Genomic DNA, 19,346 nt, shown 5'->3' on the forward strand with positions numbered 1-19,346 from the left:
TTACTCATTTGAAGTAATGGGAAATACCATGAATTATTTCTCGGGGAGGAACCCTTGTACCATGGTTAAAAATGCTGTCCTAGAGTCAGATTCCTGGGATCAGATTTTAGCTTACCACCATTAGCTGGGTGACTTTTGTATGTTACTTAACCTCTTTATGACTCAGTTTTCCTATTAGTAATGTGAAGATAATAACATTATGCCAGAGACTGGCTTATTTTTCACTAAATCCAATTCCCTTTCCTTCTGACCACAAAGATAGACTGGATTTCCCAGCTTATCTTGCAATTCAGCCTGGCTAGAGGACTCTGGCCATTAGGAGAAGGGCAGAAGTAGTGGATGCTGCCTTCAGATCTGGCCCATACAGATCCTCCAAGTGACACTCCACACTCTCTCTTCCCTGTCTGCTGGCTGCATATTGAGGATCTAGCAGAGGACTCCAAGGCCCCAGGGGAAAGTGGAGCCACAGACTGGAAAGAATCTGAATCTCTGAATAACTGTGTGGTCCCACCAAGTAGGATCATCCACATTGCACTGCATAAACCAATAGTAAATGTTCATTTGCTTGATCAGTAAGAGTTAGGGGATTGTTTATTAGAGCAATATGAATTCCTTATCCCAATTAGTATAATAAATATGAACTGGTAGGGGTACTTGGCATTAATGTATCTGTAAAGTGTCTGTGTAAGTGTGCTCTCAGAACATAGGGAAAAAAGAGTATCTCCATGATTCTTTATTTCCAAATTCTTTGTTACAACTACAGAAGAGTATAAGACTTCTTGAAGAATACATGAAATCATGGTTCCCCACATGAGGCATCTTACTGTGATTAACAACACAGCTTATTTGTATACAAAAATGGGTATAAACAAATTATATAAAATAAACAGAACACAAGAGGTGGACAAAAGTGACCTAAGAGAGTTCAAAAGACTGTTGTCTTAGTCCATTTGTGCTGCTATAACAAAATATCTGAGACTAGGTAAATCGTAAACAACAGAAGTTTATTTCTCACCATTGAAGGGGCTGGGGAGTCCAAGATCAAGGAGCTGGCATGTTCAATGTCTGGTGAGGGCCTGGTCTCTGCTTCACATATAACATCTTGAGCGTTGCATCCTTGAGAAGAGATGGACACTGTGCCCTCACATGGAAGAGGGCCCGTAAGGCAAAGGACCTAGCTAGTCACCTCCACCCCTTCTATGAGATTGCTAATCATGGTTGTGAGGGATCTACCTCCATGACTTAATCACTCCCTAAAGGCCCCACTTCTTAATACTATCATGTTAGCCATTGTGATAAATTGCACCATAAAAATTTGCAGCGACACATTCAGCTCTGCTCTGAAGGTTTCTCTGATCCTTCCCAGAATCCCTATGACCTTAGTCTGCAGTCAGGCCTATAGGATCTGTGTAGCTGGGTCTTCCCAACATGATTGCACAGCCTCACTGGAGATTAAAATTAATAGCTTTATTACAACCCAGTATCTCATCTTCAGGCTCATCTTCAGGCTTGTCATGCTGTAGTACCCCGTGCCTCCTACAGCAAGTGGGCAGGAAAGGAGACTTTAAAAGTTAGAAAATTAGTTAATTAGTTAAATCATGTAGAATCAGGAATGCATGTTTAGAAAAGGAAATCATTCTTGAGAAATGCTTAGCTTTTCTTTTGAAAATCTTTTATTATTGCTGTAAAATCAAAGTCCCAGAAAACTTCAGAGATTCGAGAAAACGTTCAGCAAGCGATCAGGGTCCTACCCACTAGAAATATTTTAAACAAAAAGAAGTCTTAAGCCATTTGGTGTCTCACTTCTGTATTTACTTGTTTCTACACATCCTGCCAAATTTTTTGTAGACTTATGTTGCCAAATAAATCTCTTGAAACTTGATTTTAATTTTTTCCAGTTCATCTTCAGACTGTTAAGATGCTGTACTCTGTGATCATCACTCACCATCTTATATCTCCAACAATATCACAAATCTTATTTTATGATGTAGCACTGTCAGCAGATATACTGCTCAGGTAACACAGAGAATATCTGTGTTATGAGTATCTAAAATGGCCTTGTAGATAAATAAGTCTTTCACTTCAAAGATACTCAGGTACTCACAGAAACCTATCATTATTGGCAATTTTCCAATGTTTCAAAATGTGTCTGAAGCAGGAAGCACCAGCAGAAAATGCCCATTATAAAAGCTTATAACTGTCATGCTGATGTAATCCCCAGGAAGTCCTGATCATGTGGCTCAGTCCCGGAGAGCTGCTAACATTCAGAGAAGTACCATCCAGACAGGACATCCAATATTTATGTACATATTTCAACATCCTTAACGAGGATGAAACAAAACATTAAAATTCTCTCTTCTCAATTTTATAACGTCCCAACCCCAGGAAGTGTCTCACTTTTCTATCCCAGAATTGCTTATGCTTTCACATCATTGCATCGTTCAAATTTCTCTCTTCATGAGGTTCATCATTTGTTCCCAGAGCCCCCCAGCAAAGTATGTACCTTGCCTACAGACCTCGGGATGTTATAGGTTTTTTTTTTTTCCATGCTTTTTGATTTTCTGTCCAAAATCCATCTGCCTTGCTTTTTGTTTTTTTTTTTATCTTTGCCTCATTCCACCAATTTTGCATAATAAAAGCTCAAAGAATTGCCTGGAAATGGTGGAGCCTTCCTCTGTGTGCAGGACAGGGTAGAGAATGAGCTGGCCAAGCCAGAGCTTTCCTCATATGTTACTCAGTTTTGTTTCATCACACCTATTAAGTATAACGCCAGCCAAAAAGTATCCTAAATGTGTACATGTTTACTGGACAGGCTCATATCCCAAGAACATTTCAATTCAACAGGAATGCTTTGTGGAAAATGAAGACAGCCATTTGCCTCTGGCAAAAGATTCAAGAAAGTTCAACATGGTAGCACCATCTCTCAAAGGCTTCACACAGCTGAGCTTTAAGTAACATAAAAAGTCCCCTTCTGTTGCCTAGTAAAAGAAGAACAGCTTAATCTCCTACGGGACTAAATTGAAAGATGCATCTGATCTGTCATATTTAGCAGCATTCTCATAATGCACAAAAGCTTCTATGGCACTGATTAGAAAGAGAATATATCATGTGGCTGGTAGAGAAGATCTGTGACTAAAACAAAAGTATTCTCACCCTTGACTAAACATTGACTGTCAACAATCTGTCTTCTGCATGTGCCTGGAAAACAACACTACCAAATACACACACACACACACACACACACACAAATGGTCTAGTCATGATAAATCTGCTTCAAGGAACAATTATGCAGGAATAATTTTTCTTTGGCTTTTAAACTAAATGCTTTGCAAATGAACATCTGGATTAAATGTGCTTTCTCCCATCAAGAAAGTTCACAGGCCACTTGTGCTAGTTTTCAACAGAAAAAAGAGAGATTATTTTCTCAGCACATTATGATCATTATATTGCTCATTATTTCCACAAATAGGTTTCATTAATCCACATTAACTGTCTGGGATCTCTACCCTATGCTTCATTTGAGTGAAAGGCACAGGCCTAGCTTTTTGTGTGTATGTGAAATATTCTTGCTGCGGACAAGGAAACTCTCTGTACCTTGATCTTCAAAAACTGGAATGAGTTCATCCTAACAAAGTCATCATTTACAACAACGCAGATTCTCTTTCTTGGGTTTTTAGTCTCATTTAAGTGAGATCCAAGTGTTCAGTGACCTTAGGTTAAAGACTTCTTTTTTCTTTGTGACAACATAAATAAAATATTTCTTTGAACAATAGAAGACCTTATTTTGTTTTACTTCCTGTTAGAAATTCCTATCTAAAATATGTTAATGTTTTCGCTATTCAGGAAGCTGTCATTATAATGTTTAATTATAATTATTTCAGTTTAAACCTTTTTTATATGTTGATGAAGTGTTTTCCTTGTGAAATAAATTAGAAACAGAAAAGATCATGATAAACCAATTTCATGAATATTGCTCTAATTTTCTTATTTTCCAATGGCTTAAGACAGTATTTCAAATATCATTCATTCTTATTAATATGAACTATCCCTATACAAAGCAGGAAAGTTATTTGTTACAGGTAGAAGAGAAATATGTAATTACATATTATACTTAATATCAGCAATTTCTTGATTGAGGGGTTTGCAACTCTGTAACCTTCTATACCATTTAAAATTTCTTATTACTTTTTTTCTGGGGCTCTTAAATCACACCATCTGATTTATTTTTACTACTTAGAAAGGAGGTATTTAATGCATTTATTTGTATATATTGCCCCAGCGTGTTCAAATTGCACCTACAGATGCTTAATAAAATTATCTGAAGATAAATCACAAACCATATCTGCTGCTCACATTGTAATGAGATGTATATAGGAATAAAGACAAGACTATTCCTACAAGACCTGTATTTAGAATTCAGAGAGGCTCCCATTAGAATAGTGGAGACAGTCTGGAACCTCACATTCAAAGAAGAGGGAGATCTGGAAGCAATCCCAAAGGAAAATGATAAACATTTTCAATTATTGGGAAGAGGATCAGATGGGGAAAGCAACTGTTCTTGTTTAACTTAGAAAAGAAAGGACTTGCTCACACATGGTTCCCAAGCATGTGAAATGAAGTGTAGTTTTAAGGAGAAAGATGATTAGCTGGGTTTGTTTCCTTTTTTTCTCTCTCTCTCCTCTTTCTCTCTGTATTGAGAATAGAGACAAGGAACTATTAATAGAGAATAACTATATATAAATTGCTTTAAAGAGATACACTCAAGTTAGATGTGTCACAAAGAAAGGTAGGCAGTAATGCCAGCCCCACAGAAAATTGTCCAGTGAAAGGTTTATTCCTATTCTTTGGCTTTTTGTGCTTCATTACCAGTTCAATAACCATATTTTCCCATTCTGCAAGGCACCGGAGACACTTGTTATTTTTTTCCCTTCCCATCTACCTCAATAAAATATCTGATAAAGTAATCCACATTATGATATGTGACATAGATTGTTAACACTTCAAACACAATAAATATTCAACACAATAAATATTTCTGGAGTTCCCACTGAGTATCAGGCTTTGTTTGTCACTGCTACCCAAAATCTTTGGAAACAAAGGAGCAATTCTGGGGGGCAAACATACTTACATTTGAAAAAGAGGGTAAAAATTATTGAGTCAAAGGATATAACCTTGGTTGTTACGTGACATTCGTATATAATGGTCATAAAACTACTGACTATTAAACATTTGTTTCCCCCCATACAAAGGAGTATTCTTAGCTTCATAGATGAAATAATTAAATGAAATGATGCATGCTACATGCTGATTTTGCTATTATTACCATTACTTCTTCTTTACACCACTTTCTAGGTTCAGAGAAACTTGGAAAGAATCTGGGAATCTTTTCTGTCCCCAAAGTCAGAACCTGGGAAGGGAAAGAGAACAATACAAGCACAGGTAAGTTTTCCTAACAGAGACAGCGGTGGTACAAAAAATAAATAAAACAATAACATTAATAGCAACTACCATTTTAAGCACTTGCAATGCACTAGACATTATGCTAATGATGTAACGTTTTCTTCTTTAACCTTCACAATATTTTGGGAAAGGAATGTTATCATCATTCCCCTTTTTACAAATGAGGTAACTGAGGCTCAAAGAGATTAATTCATTCCCCAGGGTTACATAGCTAGTAACTAATGGTACTGGCATTGAACCCAGACGATCTGGCTGCCTAGCCTACACTTAAATATACAGTTTCCTTTTCCTGGACCTAATACTCAGTAAGCACATAACAATCTCTGTTTCTACTCATCTCTGATGTGATTTAATTAATTGGGTTAAAATATATGAACTCACTGGGCACTGGGCTTTGAATACTATGGACAAGTTTAATTAAAATAATTTATCTTGATTGGATTCATGTTATCTCTTTGAGTATTAGGCCCTGTTTTATTAATTACTTTTCCAACAATCTGAAACTTAGAGAAAAATTGCAAAAACAATACAAAACCTTTTTTCATGAACCAATATGAGAATTAGAGAGAATGTCTGATCACTCTCAAATGTTATATTGTATATTTCTCTAAGTAAGGATATTCTCCTATATACAACCACAACAAACCATCAAACTCAGGAAATTCACAGTGATATATTACTAGCACTAATCCTCAGACCCCACTGGGGTTTTTGCAAATTGTCTCAACAATGTTTTTTATAGAAGAAAGATCCAGTCCAGAATCACATGTTGCCTTTAGTTATCATTTTATCTTGAACCTTTTCTCAGTATTTCCTGGACTTTCATAATTTTGACAATTTTGCAGATTACAAATGGTCAATTATTGTAGAATGCCCCTTAATCTGGGTATATCCAATGTTTCCTCATAATTAGATTCAGATTATTTGGCAGGAATGTCACAATTCTTGTCTCATCACTGATAGTGTTAAATATCTTGAGTAAAGTGTGTGTCAGGTTTCACCACTGTAAAACTATTTTTTTTCCCCCTTTGAAATTAGTAAGCATTTTGTGGGAAGATAATTTGACACTATGTAAATATACCATCCTTCATCAAACTATCAACTTCTTCATTTATTTATTTATATCAGTATGGACTCATGGATTTATATGTTATTCATTAGTTTTAATCCATTACTATAATTATTTCTTTTAAAGCTTAAATTGTCACAGATTTGGCCAGCAGGAGCCTCTTCAATCTGATCTCTGTGTCCTTTTAACATGTCTCCATCATTCTTTGAACAAGTCCTTGTTTCTGGCACAAAAGTGTGTTCCAGAATCATTTAATACTTTTCCTGCCTTAAACTGGGGATTGGATATTTTTCCAAGGTGCCCTCTGTGCTAGCTGTGCTCTTTGTGAATACATATACACATATTTCTCTCTCTGTCTCTATATATTGAAAACAATGAGTCCAAACAGGCAATTCTAATTCCACTTCAATACCATAGATTTCTCTTATTTAACAGTAAGGAAGCTGGCTCTCATTATCTTTAGTATATTTACTTATTGGATTAGTGCTCCATAATCAATTTCTCACCGCTGCCCATCCTCTCTGCTGACACAGATATTCTCACTCCAAAACCCTAAACCCGGCTGCCCCTGTGCAAATTCCCTCCTCATCCTATTTGGATGACAATTCCATGCCTGGACCATCCTACTACCAGTTGCCTACTTCAATCCCCGAAGCCTACTTTGCTCAGCCCAGTTTAATGGAATTGACTCAATTGTTCAAGAAGATGAAGAAAGTGAATGTAGCATTTTTGGATATTTATACTAAACCATGTAATTCATTTTCATTTGTGGGTTGACTGAAAACAATTAGTACTTCTAATGTAAGGTGCTGCTTGAGTTGGTCTGCAATCTACTATCTACATTAGGCTACTATCTACTATCTACATCCTAAACTACAATAATAGATGTTGGTCTAGAGTAAGAGAAATTGACTTTATTCTCACTTTTCTAATTCCAACAGGTAAAATATTCCACTGTATCTTTTAACTTCTCCTATGAAGATAACCCATAAAGCCAGACTTCAAAGTCAGTCATATCTCCTATGAAGATAATCCATAAAGCAAAACTGTCATTTACAATTTGCAAAAATATGAATCCTTCTCCCTCAGGAAAGTTCACATTCATGTTTGCATCCAAGAACCTTGACCTGGCTGGTAGCTTATTATATTCTGATAGTATACTATGAATGTCCTGAAACTGCTAGATGTTTAGTCTACAACAGTCTGAAAGTAATGTGAGAGAGTTCAAAAGCAGCATGTTATAAATTTCTTTACGAAAAGTCTACTGGAATGCTTAAAGACGACTTCATCTTATAAGGATTTCTACAAGATTCAGGGTGAATTGCTTGCACATTGAGTCAGTCATGCTATTTATGTAGAAAGGGCAAGTCTTAAAATATCAGCAGCTAAATTATGGATGGGCAATAAACATATGAAAATATACTCAACCTCATGAGTAATCAGAGAAGTGCACCTTAAAATAAAAATGAGATACTGTTACTGACAATGCCAATCTTAGCAAGATTGTAGACCAATGAAAACTCTTTATGTGCTCTTTGTGAGAGTATAAATTGGTACAACTTTAGAAAACGATTTGACGTTTTCAGTAATGAAGAAGATATATAAACTGTAAACCAGCAATTTCATTCCTGGATATATACCCTAAAGAAAAATCACAAAATTATATAAGAATACACATAGTTGCATTGTTTACATTACCAAAATAATGGAAACAAACCAAATGTTTATCAGTAGAAGAATGGATAAATAAATGGTAGTTATATGATGAAATAACATAAAGTAATTAAAATGACTGCTTTGCAGCTAAACAACATGGATGAATCTCACAAATATAATGTTGAGTCAAAAAACTCAGAGTTCATGTAGTAAAAATCCATTAGTATAACAGTTTTTGAAACTAAACTATATCATTTGACAATACTTGAGTATGTAGTAAAAAGAGAAGCTCTAAATTCACATTACAGTTACCTTATAGGAAGGGGGTGAGAGGGATTGGGTACAGTCTCATAGGAGACCCCAAAGATATTTGTAATGTGATTAGCTAGTACACAGATGTCCATTTTATTCCATTTTTTTTTAAAAGACACGGTCTAGTTCTGTCACCCAACCTGGAGTGCAATGGCATTATCATAGCTCCCTGCAGTCTCAAACTTCTGGGCTCAAATGACTTTCCCACGTAGCTAGGACACATCCATGCCACCAAACCCGACTAATTTTTAATATTTTTTTTGTAAAGACAAAGTCTCACTATGTTGCCCAGGTGGTAATGAACTCCTAGGCTCAAGCAATCCTCCTATCTTAGCCTCCCAAAGTACTGGGATTACACAGGCATCAGCCACTGCTCCCAGTCTGTTATTCTTAATATTTTACACAAATGTGGAATATTATTTTCTTGTTATTAATTATTTAATTTTTAAAAGTTTTAAAAAAGGAGCTGTCTCTTTGAGGCTCCTTGTACCATTATAACTCTATAGGTAACTATTTTATTATTAGGAGGAGTGAATTTTCTGAGGCCAAATACATACCAGGAGTTTTTAGATGTTATTTTTCTCACCCACTTTTTAGGTAGATACTTTACTGTCTTCTACAGGTGAAGAAATAGATCCACAATGTGTAAGTTATTTCCCCAGCATCTTGTGGCTGAGTAGAGATGGGATGAGAATTTGAAACAACGTCTCTCTGATTCCAAAGTGTCGGTGCTTCCTGCTTCACCAAACGATACCAACTTTTCTCACACAAATTATCTCATTTAGTTTTCCGAATAACTCTCTGGGGGAGGGGGGAATTAACATCTTCATTTTTAAGATGAAGACAGATTAAATGGTTTTTCCATGGTCTTGGTGTACAAGAACTTAACTCCAAGTCTTTTGATTCCAAATTCAGTGATTTACCTGTCAAGAACATTGTCATCTTCCCAATCACAAATCCTAAAATAAGTCAGGGGGAGAGTAGGATTTCATATTTAAATCAACATCCAATACATAATAGAAACACCAGAGTTATCTGATTAAAAATCTTCATCATGTTTTCAGTCTTTTTCCTCTAATATACATAACCAAAGTAACATTTATAATTATTTATATTCTGATAGCTTCATAAGTGCTAATTTTCCTAGTCCCCATATTCCTAGCTCACATGTCCTATTTCTTAGAATGGGAAACTCAGGCAGGAAGGTTAAATGAATTGCTCAAGGTCACGGAGAGATCTTGCAGCAGAGCTTCACCTTCCAACAGCCAGATCCAAGCCCTTATCATCTACATTGACTTTGCTCAGCTAGGAAAGAATATTTCTACATACTTCTTCATGTCCACCTCAACCTTTAGTTTATTTACTTTATCCCACACAACTTCTAGTACTTTATTCTGTCAGTCTTAAGAAACTCTTGATCTCTGATGACCAGAGAGCAGGAATACAGAATACTCTCTGTACACTCTTTACCCTGGAATGCTATTTTGTTTCCACTTAAACTGTGAGAGGTTGCAAAGGTTGTGCCTGCTGTGACTCTCGCTTTTTGATAATTTATTTTTAATACAAAATAATTCACATAAACAAAAATAAAATGTACCGCATCCTAGAACTGAGGTACAGTCATGGAAATTACATTTTCTTCTCTCTGGGACACTGGTGACTTCAAGTCAGTAAATGACAAGAAAGTGACACTGGGCACTTCAAGTCTGAAAAGAATAAACCTTAAAATATAGGAGATTTTGACTTCCCTCTTATTTTGACTTAATTTGTATAAATGCAGAGGAATTCAAAGTCCCTGTCTCCACAGTTCTGGGAAGCAGGAAGGGCACTTTGTGAGGTCTGAGGTGTGGAGAAGTGCAACACGGGAGATGCAGAAAGCTCACGGGAATTGGTTGGGAGCATTAGAATATAAGCGTCTGTTGGTCAACTGATCAGTACATTAACATATATGCAGATATAAAATGTGCAAATATTCACATACAAAGAGTAGCTACAGACATGTGCGAGTATATAGCAATGGAAAATGAAACACAAATCTCTCATTTTTCACACTGCAATGTAAATCTAAGCGAAGGTGTGGCTGGAATTAGTCTGGAATCTACTATCTACATGATGCTTTACTTTAAATGTCTAATATTTAGAAGTCTGAGCTCTTATTCTAATGTTGAATGTGAACATTTTAAATGAGATTCTGTGCCATGTACTAAGTGCATTTTACAACATTCTCTTATTTGACCCTCACGACTTTCATAGGCGATAAGTACTGCTATTATCCCCAGCATTTGTTCAGCAGAGCATCTGAAGCTTGGAGAGGTTCGATGCCCAGGGTCAGAGAGCTGGTGAGTGGTGGAACCAGGTTGAAATACTTGTCCTTCTGGCCTCTCCACTGAAGCTCTTCCCCATTGTGCAGCACAGACCCTCTGCTTTTACATCCAACAATCTGATTCTATTCTAGTTGGTCTACGGCTTTCCTGTTTCCATGTGGAAAGTACTCTGTACTTTGCAGGGAAGAAATAGTGATGTTGAGGAAGAGAAGAGACTCTGCCTCTGAAAAACTGCTTAGATATTTTCCAGCCTGTGTCATGGGGACAGCTTAGGCCCAGACCCAAAAGGCACTTAGGTGAGCCAGGGATAGGAGTGTCCTGGGAGAGGGAAGAGTCAGGCAAATGTTCCATATCTGAGTTACAGTCATTCTTCTTATGTATTTTCTGGCTTTAGAGAGCACAGAACAATAAGGTCAGCCAACCAGAATTGGAGGCAAAACTCACCAGGTGCTAGCTTTCTCCAGACACAAAAATGAACATCAAAGGCAGCTTTGAAGTTCAAAAGAAGTCATCAAGTCAGCCTGAGGAGCTGTGAACCTGGGAAGAGCAGTATTTCCCTGGCAGTAGTGCTAGTTTTGAAAAGGGAGAATAAAGGGAGACGTTATTGAGAACAATGAGCATATTAGGCCTCGTTGTCTAATTCTCACATACTTGATCATCTTACAAGATTATAAACTCCAAAACACAGCCAGAATCTAGAACTTCCAGTTTTATACTGTCTACCTATTTCAGAGCAGGTGCTAAATAAATAATAATTCATTCATACTTTGTTGCATTAACATGGATTGATCAATTGATAGAGCACCTTCTACGTGCCTCTGTCCTAACTTGGAGATATGAAAATAGATGAACCAAAGTCCCTGCTCTTGTGGAATAAACTAATCAATATAAATATATAGTATGTTAGGTGGTATAAGTGCTCATAAGAAAAATAAAACAGAGAAACCAGAAAGAATGAAAACTAACACAGAGCCAGGAGCTAAACAGAGAAAGAGATAGCAATAAAGACAGATATCTAGAGAGATAGAGATAGATATGGAGAGAGAGAGAGAGATAGAAAGTGATCAAGAAAGACCTCTCTATTAAGGAGGCATTTAAGCAGACATCTGAAAAAATGGAAGGCGTGACAGTGCAGATATGGAATAACAATCTAACATAATCAATTAATAATCTCAGTTTCCTAATCCTAATGCTTCCAACTCCTGCTTACTTGAGTGCAAGAAGTCCAAAGTCTGCCAATCAGGAATATCCAGGAATCACCAGGTGCATTGTCATTTGTTCATGAATTAGACTTGGTCACTGGCTTAGTAACCTGTTACCTACATGCAACCATATGTCATGGTTTTTGATATCAACTAGTGAATACATTTCCATCTCTGCTTGTTGGTCATTTTCCTAAAAGGCGAATGGCAATACTATTTCCCATTTCTTTCATCTAAGGGAGCTACTATACTATTGCATATAACTGAAAAGAAGTTTGAAGTCTTTACTTCAACTTGATGAACTGTTTCAAGCTGTTCTAATGGAGTATTAGAGAAGTTTTAAGTCATAATCAAGTGTTGAAGAATACTTTTTGGCTGCCGCTGATCAGGTATTCAACTTTTACTCTGATTTTTGAAACAATTTTGCTCTAAGGCTCAAAACTAGAACGCCCTAAGGCACAGGAGTAACAGCTGTTCAGTAGAGCCACCACCGGAACAGTCAGTAGGCAGGTTCTCCATATGTTTCCAAAAAAAACTGTATTATTCCTGGGTATGACCAAGCTATATTTGATTCAAATCTAGTGGACATTTATTTAGTACTTTCTCTATGCAAGGTGCTATGCTAGGTGCTTTCACATAAATTTTCCCATTTATTCCTCATAGGAACATGCAGATCTACCAAGATGTCTTAAGGACACAGAGGTTTAATATTTTAACAGAATAGTGTGAATGCCCTATTTTAGAATGTTTTGAACCCATTTTCCATTTCCATTTCATACTTTTCTTTAAAGGAACAGCATTTAAATGATTAAAAGTTGTATTCTTTCCTCGGTGATTCTCATTGTTCTTAAGAATTACTAAGCTGGGCGTGGTGGCTCACACTTGTAATCCTAGCACTTTGGGAGGCTGAGGCAGGCAGATTGCTTGAGCTTAGGAGTTCAAGACCAGCCTGGGCAATATGGCAAAACCTTGTTCCTACAAAAATACAGAAATTAGCCAGGCTTAGTGACATGTATCTGGTAGTCCCGCTACTAGGGAGTCTGAAACAGGAGGATCAACTGAGCCCAGGAGATCAAGGCTGCAGTGAGCCATGATCATACTATTGCACTCCAGCCTGGGCAACAGGGAAAGATCCTGTCTCCCTCCATCCCCTGACCAAAAAAAAAAAAAAAATTACTATATGGGTTTGTATTTACAAAGCCATTTATATTGTACTTTGTGGATGACTTAAGGCATTTCTCCAGGCAATTTTGATTATAATTAATTATTGGCTTGCTGGCTAACTTAAGATTTTATCCTCTTAGGTAAGATGTGACTCTACTCTACATTTGAAGTTAAAAACAGATCCAATTAAAGATCTCTGGTCAAAATGAGAAGATGAGAAAACAGACCCAATTAAAACTTTCTGGTCAGAATAAGCAGAAACATTCCCTTTGGACCCACTCACAGATGTTTGAAGGTTTGTAATTTTAATGAATGAAACCTGTGATCCCACTGCACCTCTGGGCTGCTGCTGCTGTCCTTTCACAGAGCTCACTCATGCCGTGGATTTTATCATGCAGATGTAACGGACAAGTATTGTTTGAATTAGGCAAACAATTGCGTTTATATATCAGGAATGTTGTTGAGAGAAAACTGGCCCTTAACAAATGATTCCCAACTCTTTTCTTTAATGTTGAACATTTCCACATTATACTTGACCTACATTCTATGTTCAATAGCTTCCCCCCCAATCCCCAAATGGCATGTTTTTAAGTGCCAGATGTAGATGCACTCAGCTATAAGGGAAGGTGTAAAAGTCAGTGTATAAATGACTAGCACACGAGACATCTTTGTTCACTAACTTAAATATTCAAGAAAGACTTTGTTTATCTAGGAAAAATTTACTAGCACTTGTTCAACAACCATCCAAGTTATTAAGAATTCATCTCAATGTTTCTCACCTTCAGATGGTAAGTAGATAAGGACTACATTTAAATCTCAGGAATGTCTCACTTCAATAGATAATGAGAGGAAATGATTTCCAGGCCCTGCCTCATGGGTGGAAAGGTATATGAGAGAACAAAGGGGACCTAGGTGATGTTTCACAGCATGATAATAGAGAAGAACCAGTTTCTGGTAAGGAAAAGATGCCACCAGAAAAGCTATGATGAACCAGAGAGAGCTCTGAGAGTCTATAGTAACTCAGTGGCTCAGCCTCACTCATGAGTCATTCTACAAGTCTAAACCCTGTGTCTGCCCTGTGGGAGTACAAGGCTACCATGATAAGGGAAATGCAGTTATAAAATACATTCTCAGGTGATCATAAATCCAGGAACATTTGATCCAGAGATTATTTGGAACAGTCATGATCCTGACATCTCTTCCATTAAATGGCACCTAAGACATCTATCACGCCACTTCGATTTCTAACAAAAAATGTGCACATTGACTATGAAGTAAAAATTCTGTATAGCATACCAACATGAATGTCTCTGCTGGACTCTCTACATAAAAATGATGTATACAAGCTATTGAATATATAGATGGTGCTAGTAAAGCATCATCAGTAGGAAATGGGTTTTGACTATTTATTTATTTATTGGTCAGGTCGAGATACATTGCGATCTCTTACTCATCCTTTCTGTGGGACCACTGTGAGATGTTGAGCTTAGTTAGGAAAATCATACATTACACAAGCTCCTTTCACAGGTGCCAGTAGAATTCTGTTTGATGGTAGGCTACTAAATAAACTTTTAATGAGGCAAATTCATTAGAGAAGTCTATATGGAATGTTTAGTATGAGGATGCCTTTCAAAAGAAAACAGTTTGGACTGTGCCAACAGATTGAGCTTTAAATCTCAGCTCTACTCTTTACTAGCTGTATGACTTGTATGAACCAGCCTAGGCTCTATCCTAACTACAAATCAAGTTCATGGTATTAATCTCACTTGGTGGTTGAGATAATGATAACAGGATATAGTGCCTAAAACATGGAAGCCCTCAATAAGTGTTAGTTTCTACTTTCCTTTGAAGATCTACTTGTCATATTTCTAAATATAGTTAATTCTGACTTTCATGGCCAGCCAAGATGAAGTGAAAGGATATGGATTTACCATCCCACCTAAAACAACTTTGAAAATGAATGTAATATACGAAACAATGTCATGGAACAAATAACCCTCAAGAGAAGAAAAACAAGCAAGGTGAGCCTTCTGATTGCCACAGCAATTGCTTGGAGAACATGGCCTGTCCACAACACAGGGAAGCAAAACCCAGGCAGGGTCTGGCAGACTCCCTGATGTAAGGAGACAGAGCTGAGGGCCTGGGGATGTCAAAGTGGAGGTTCTCGGAGCATAGTACAGGAGAGGGAGACAGCTGCATACACACAGAACTCTGGAGAACTGTAGAAGGTCCCCGTAAGTATTCAGTTGAGTACTGATTAACCATGTGTGTAAATAAACTGTCAAGGCTGGGTAAAGATTCAGTAGAAATTATTAGGGGAACAGCATCAGAAGCTCACAAAGGGGCAGGAATAGTGCTTAATTCCAACAGCCAAAATGGAAAACTTCATGATTCATGGGGCCTCAGTTGGAATACTAACAAGGGTGTTGCCTCAACAGTAGGGAAAAAAATTAACATTAGAGTAAAACATTGCACTGGTCCCTCTTAATAAAGTTTAAAGGCATGATCCAGGAGGATCAACTGTTCCTAAGTAACTTAACCATGTCTCAGAACAAAGCTCAACAACTATTATAGGAATATAAAAACACCCAGCACCCCACAAGGCAAATTACACAATGTCTAGCACCCAATTTTTAAAAAATCACAAGGCAGACAATGCAGGAGAAAATAAAATGCACAATGAGAAGAAATGTCAATCAAAATTGACCCCCAGATGACACGGGTGATAGAAACAGTAGACAGGAGCATTAAATCAGTTATTATAATGATACCCTATATGTTAAAAAATCTAGCAGAAAGACCGAACATATTAAATAGAGATATAGAATATATATCAAAAAGACAAAAATAGAACATTTAGAGAGATCTATAATTTTGAGATAAAAAATACACCAGATGAAATTAAGAGAGAAAAGATGAGTGAACTTGAAAACATAGCTGTAGAAACTATCCAAAATGAAACACAGAGGGAAAAAGAAAACCATCAGTGAACTATGTGCTAATTTTAAGTAGTCAAATATATGTGTAATTGGAGTCTGCAATAGAGTAGGAGAAAATATTTGGAGAAATAATAGCCAAAGTTTTCCAAATTTGATAAAAATTATAAACACACAGATTTAAGAATTTCAACAAACACCTAGAATAATTAATGAAAATAAAACCACTCCAAGATGAATTTTAATAAAATTCCTTCAAAACAAAGAGATAAATCTTAAAAGCCACTTTTGTGTATGTGATGCAGAGTGGGGAAGGAATGCTACATAAAAAATAAAGACAAAAAGAAAAGCAGATTTCTTATTGAAACAACACAAGCTAGAAGGTAGTGGAACAACATCTTTAAAATATTAAAAGAAAAAATTGTCAACATAGAATTTGTTAGCCAGTGAAAATATTTTATAGAAACAAAGATGAAATAAAGACTTTTTCAGACACATAAAAGAAGAATTATTAACCAGACCACATATCTATAAAATATGTCAAGAGGAACCCTTCAAGCAAAATGAAATGATACTGATAAAAACCTGGACATACAAAAAAGAAAAAGAAGACCACTAAAAGTGGTAACTGTCTTGTAAATATAAAGAATGTTTATCTTGGCAGGGCACGGTGGCTCACGCCTGTAATCCCAGCACTTTAGGAGGCCGAGGTGGGCAGATCACGAGGTCAGGAGATCGAGACCATCCTGGCCAACGTGGTGAAACCGCGTCTCTACTTAAAGTACAAAAATTAGCTGGGTGGGGTAGCGCATGCCTGTAGTCCCAGCTACTTGGGAGGCTGAGGCAGGAGAATCGCTTGAAGCCGGGAGGTGGAGGTAGCAGTGAGCCAAGATTGCACCACTGCACTCCAGCCTGGGCGACAGAGTGAGACTCCATTTCAAACAAAACAAAACAAAACAAAAATAATAAGTTAATCAACAGATTGAAGCAAAATATTACTATTTTGCATCATGGAGTTTATAACCCATATAGAAGTAAAATGTATGAAGACAATGGCACAAAGACCAGGAGAGGAGAAAAAGAAGTGTATTTTGTAGGGGTCTTAAAATTGAACTAATGTAACATTTCTTGAAGTTAAACTGTGATAAACTAAAGATGTATAGCATAATCCCCCAAACAATAACTACACTAACACAAAAAATTATTTATAGCTAATGCACAAACAACGGAGATGAACTAGAATCATAAAAAATACTGAAGAGAAAGAGAAAATGGAAGAACATATGTGACAATAGAAAATAAATAGTAAGATGGTAGATTATAATAATCACGTTGAATATAAAAGGTCTGAACATACCAACTAAAGGCAGAGCTTCTCAGATTAAATAAAACTGACCCAATTATATGCTTTGTTAGAAGATACAAATAAGTTCAAAGTAAAGGATACAAAAAGATACAGTGTGCTAATGTGAATAAAAAGAAAGCTGGAGTAGCTACATTAACATCAGAGTAAACAATGTAACAGGGATAAAGAGAGGCATTTCGTAATGAAAAAGAGGGTAAATTCATCAGGAGGATATAACAATCTTAAACATTAAGACCTCCAGTAACAGATCATCAAAATATCTGAATCAGAAATAGACGGAACTGCAAGGAAAAGAGATAAATCCACAATTACAATTAGATATTGTTTATGAACGCTAATAGTTTTTTGTGGGTTACTTAGGTGGACAATTGATTGACAAGCGTGTAAAGGCAACCCAGTGGATAAAACAGAGTTTTTCTCCACAAGTGGTTTTGGAAAAATGGAACATTAGCATCCAAAAACAAAGCAAAACAAAAACTCCAATCCATTCCTCATACAACATGTACAAAACCAAAAAAACAGTCCAATGGACTTCATCAAAATTAAACAATTTTACTCTCTGAAAGACACTGTGAAGAAAATGAAAGGATAAATCACAAACTGGGTAACAATGTCTTCACATGACATATCTGGTAACTAACTTGTATCTCAAATATTTAAGGAACTCTCTAACAACCCAATGCCTTGAAAATGGGCAAAAGATTTGAACAGACATTCCTCAAAGAAAATATACAAGTGGCAAATAAGCACATGAAAAGATGCTCAATGTCATTAGTCATTGAGGAATGGAAATTTTTAAAAATGAGATACCACTACACAACTAGTAAAATGAATAAAATTAACAAGACTTAGCATACCAAGTATTGACAAGAACGTGGAAGAACTGCAACCCTTATACCCTGCTTGTGAGACTATAGCATGGTCTCATAAGCATTACTTTGAAGACAGTCTGCAGTTTCTTCAAAAGTTAAACACACATCTACTATATGATTCAGCTTTTCTACTTCTATGTGTTTAAGAGAAATGAAAGCATATATGTATACAAAAACTTACACATGAATGTCACAGCAGCTTTATTATAAAAGCCAAGTACCAGAGACAATCTAAATGTTTGTTAACGTGTTAATGGATATGAAAATAATAGTATATCCATAAAATGGAATCTAGTTAGTAATGAAAAAGAATGAACTATATATGCAACTGTGTGGATGGACCTCAAAATAATTATGTTGAGTGAAAGAAGCCAGAACATGAAGAATACATACTTTATGTTATTCAGTTCAAAGTACTGTAACCAGTTACCATAGACTGGGTGTCTTAAATGATGAACATTTATTTGTTACGGTTCTGGAGGCTATGAAGTCTAAGATTAAGGTGCCATGAGATCTGATATCTTGAGAGGGCCCATTTACTGATTTGCAGATGACTGTCTTCATATTGCCTCTTCACACATAGAAAACAGAGCAGAGAGAGCAAGCTTTCATATCTCCTCTGATTCAAACATTGATCCCATTATCTAATTACTTCCCAAAAGCCCCCGTTCCCAATACTATCACATTGGGGATCAGGATTTCAACCTACAAATTTTAGGGAAGCACAAACATTCAGTATATACCACACTATATAATTCCATTTATAAAATATTCTAGAAAATGTAAACAAATCTATGGTTGCAGAAAGTAACCCAAAAGTTCCCTGGGAATAAGGTTAAGGAAGAATGGAATAGAAGACATACAAAGTGATATAAAGAAATTTGGGGTGGTTGAGGGATGTGTTCATTATCTTGGCTGGGATGTTGGTTTCACAGATGTATAAATAGGTGTCATTCAATTATCCACTTTAAACATGTATGATTTA

The sequence above is a fragment of the Pongo pygmaeus genome, chromosome 10 (assembly GCF_028885625.2).
Source record: "Pongo pygmaeus isolate AG05252 chromosome 10, NHGRI_mPonPyg2-v2.0_pri, whole genome shotgun sequence".
Classification (NCBI taxonomy): Eukaryota; Metazoa; Chordata; class Mammalia; order Primates; family Hominidae; genus Pongo; species Pongo pygmaeus.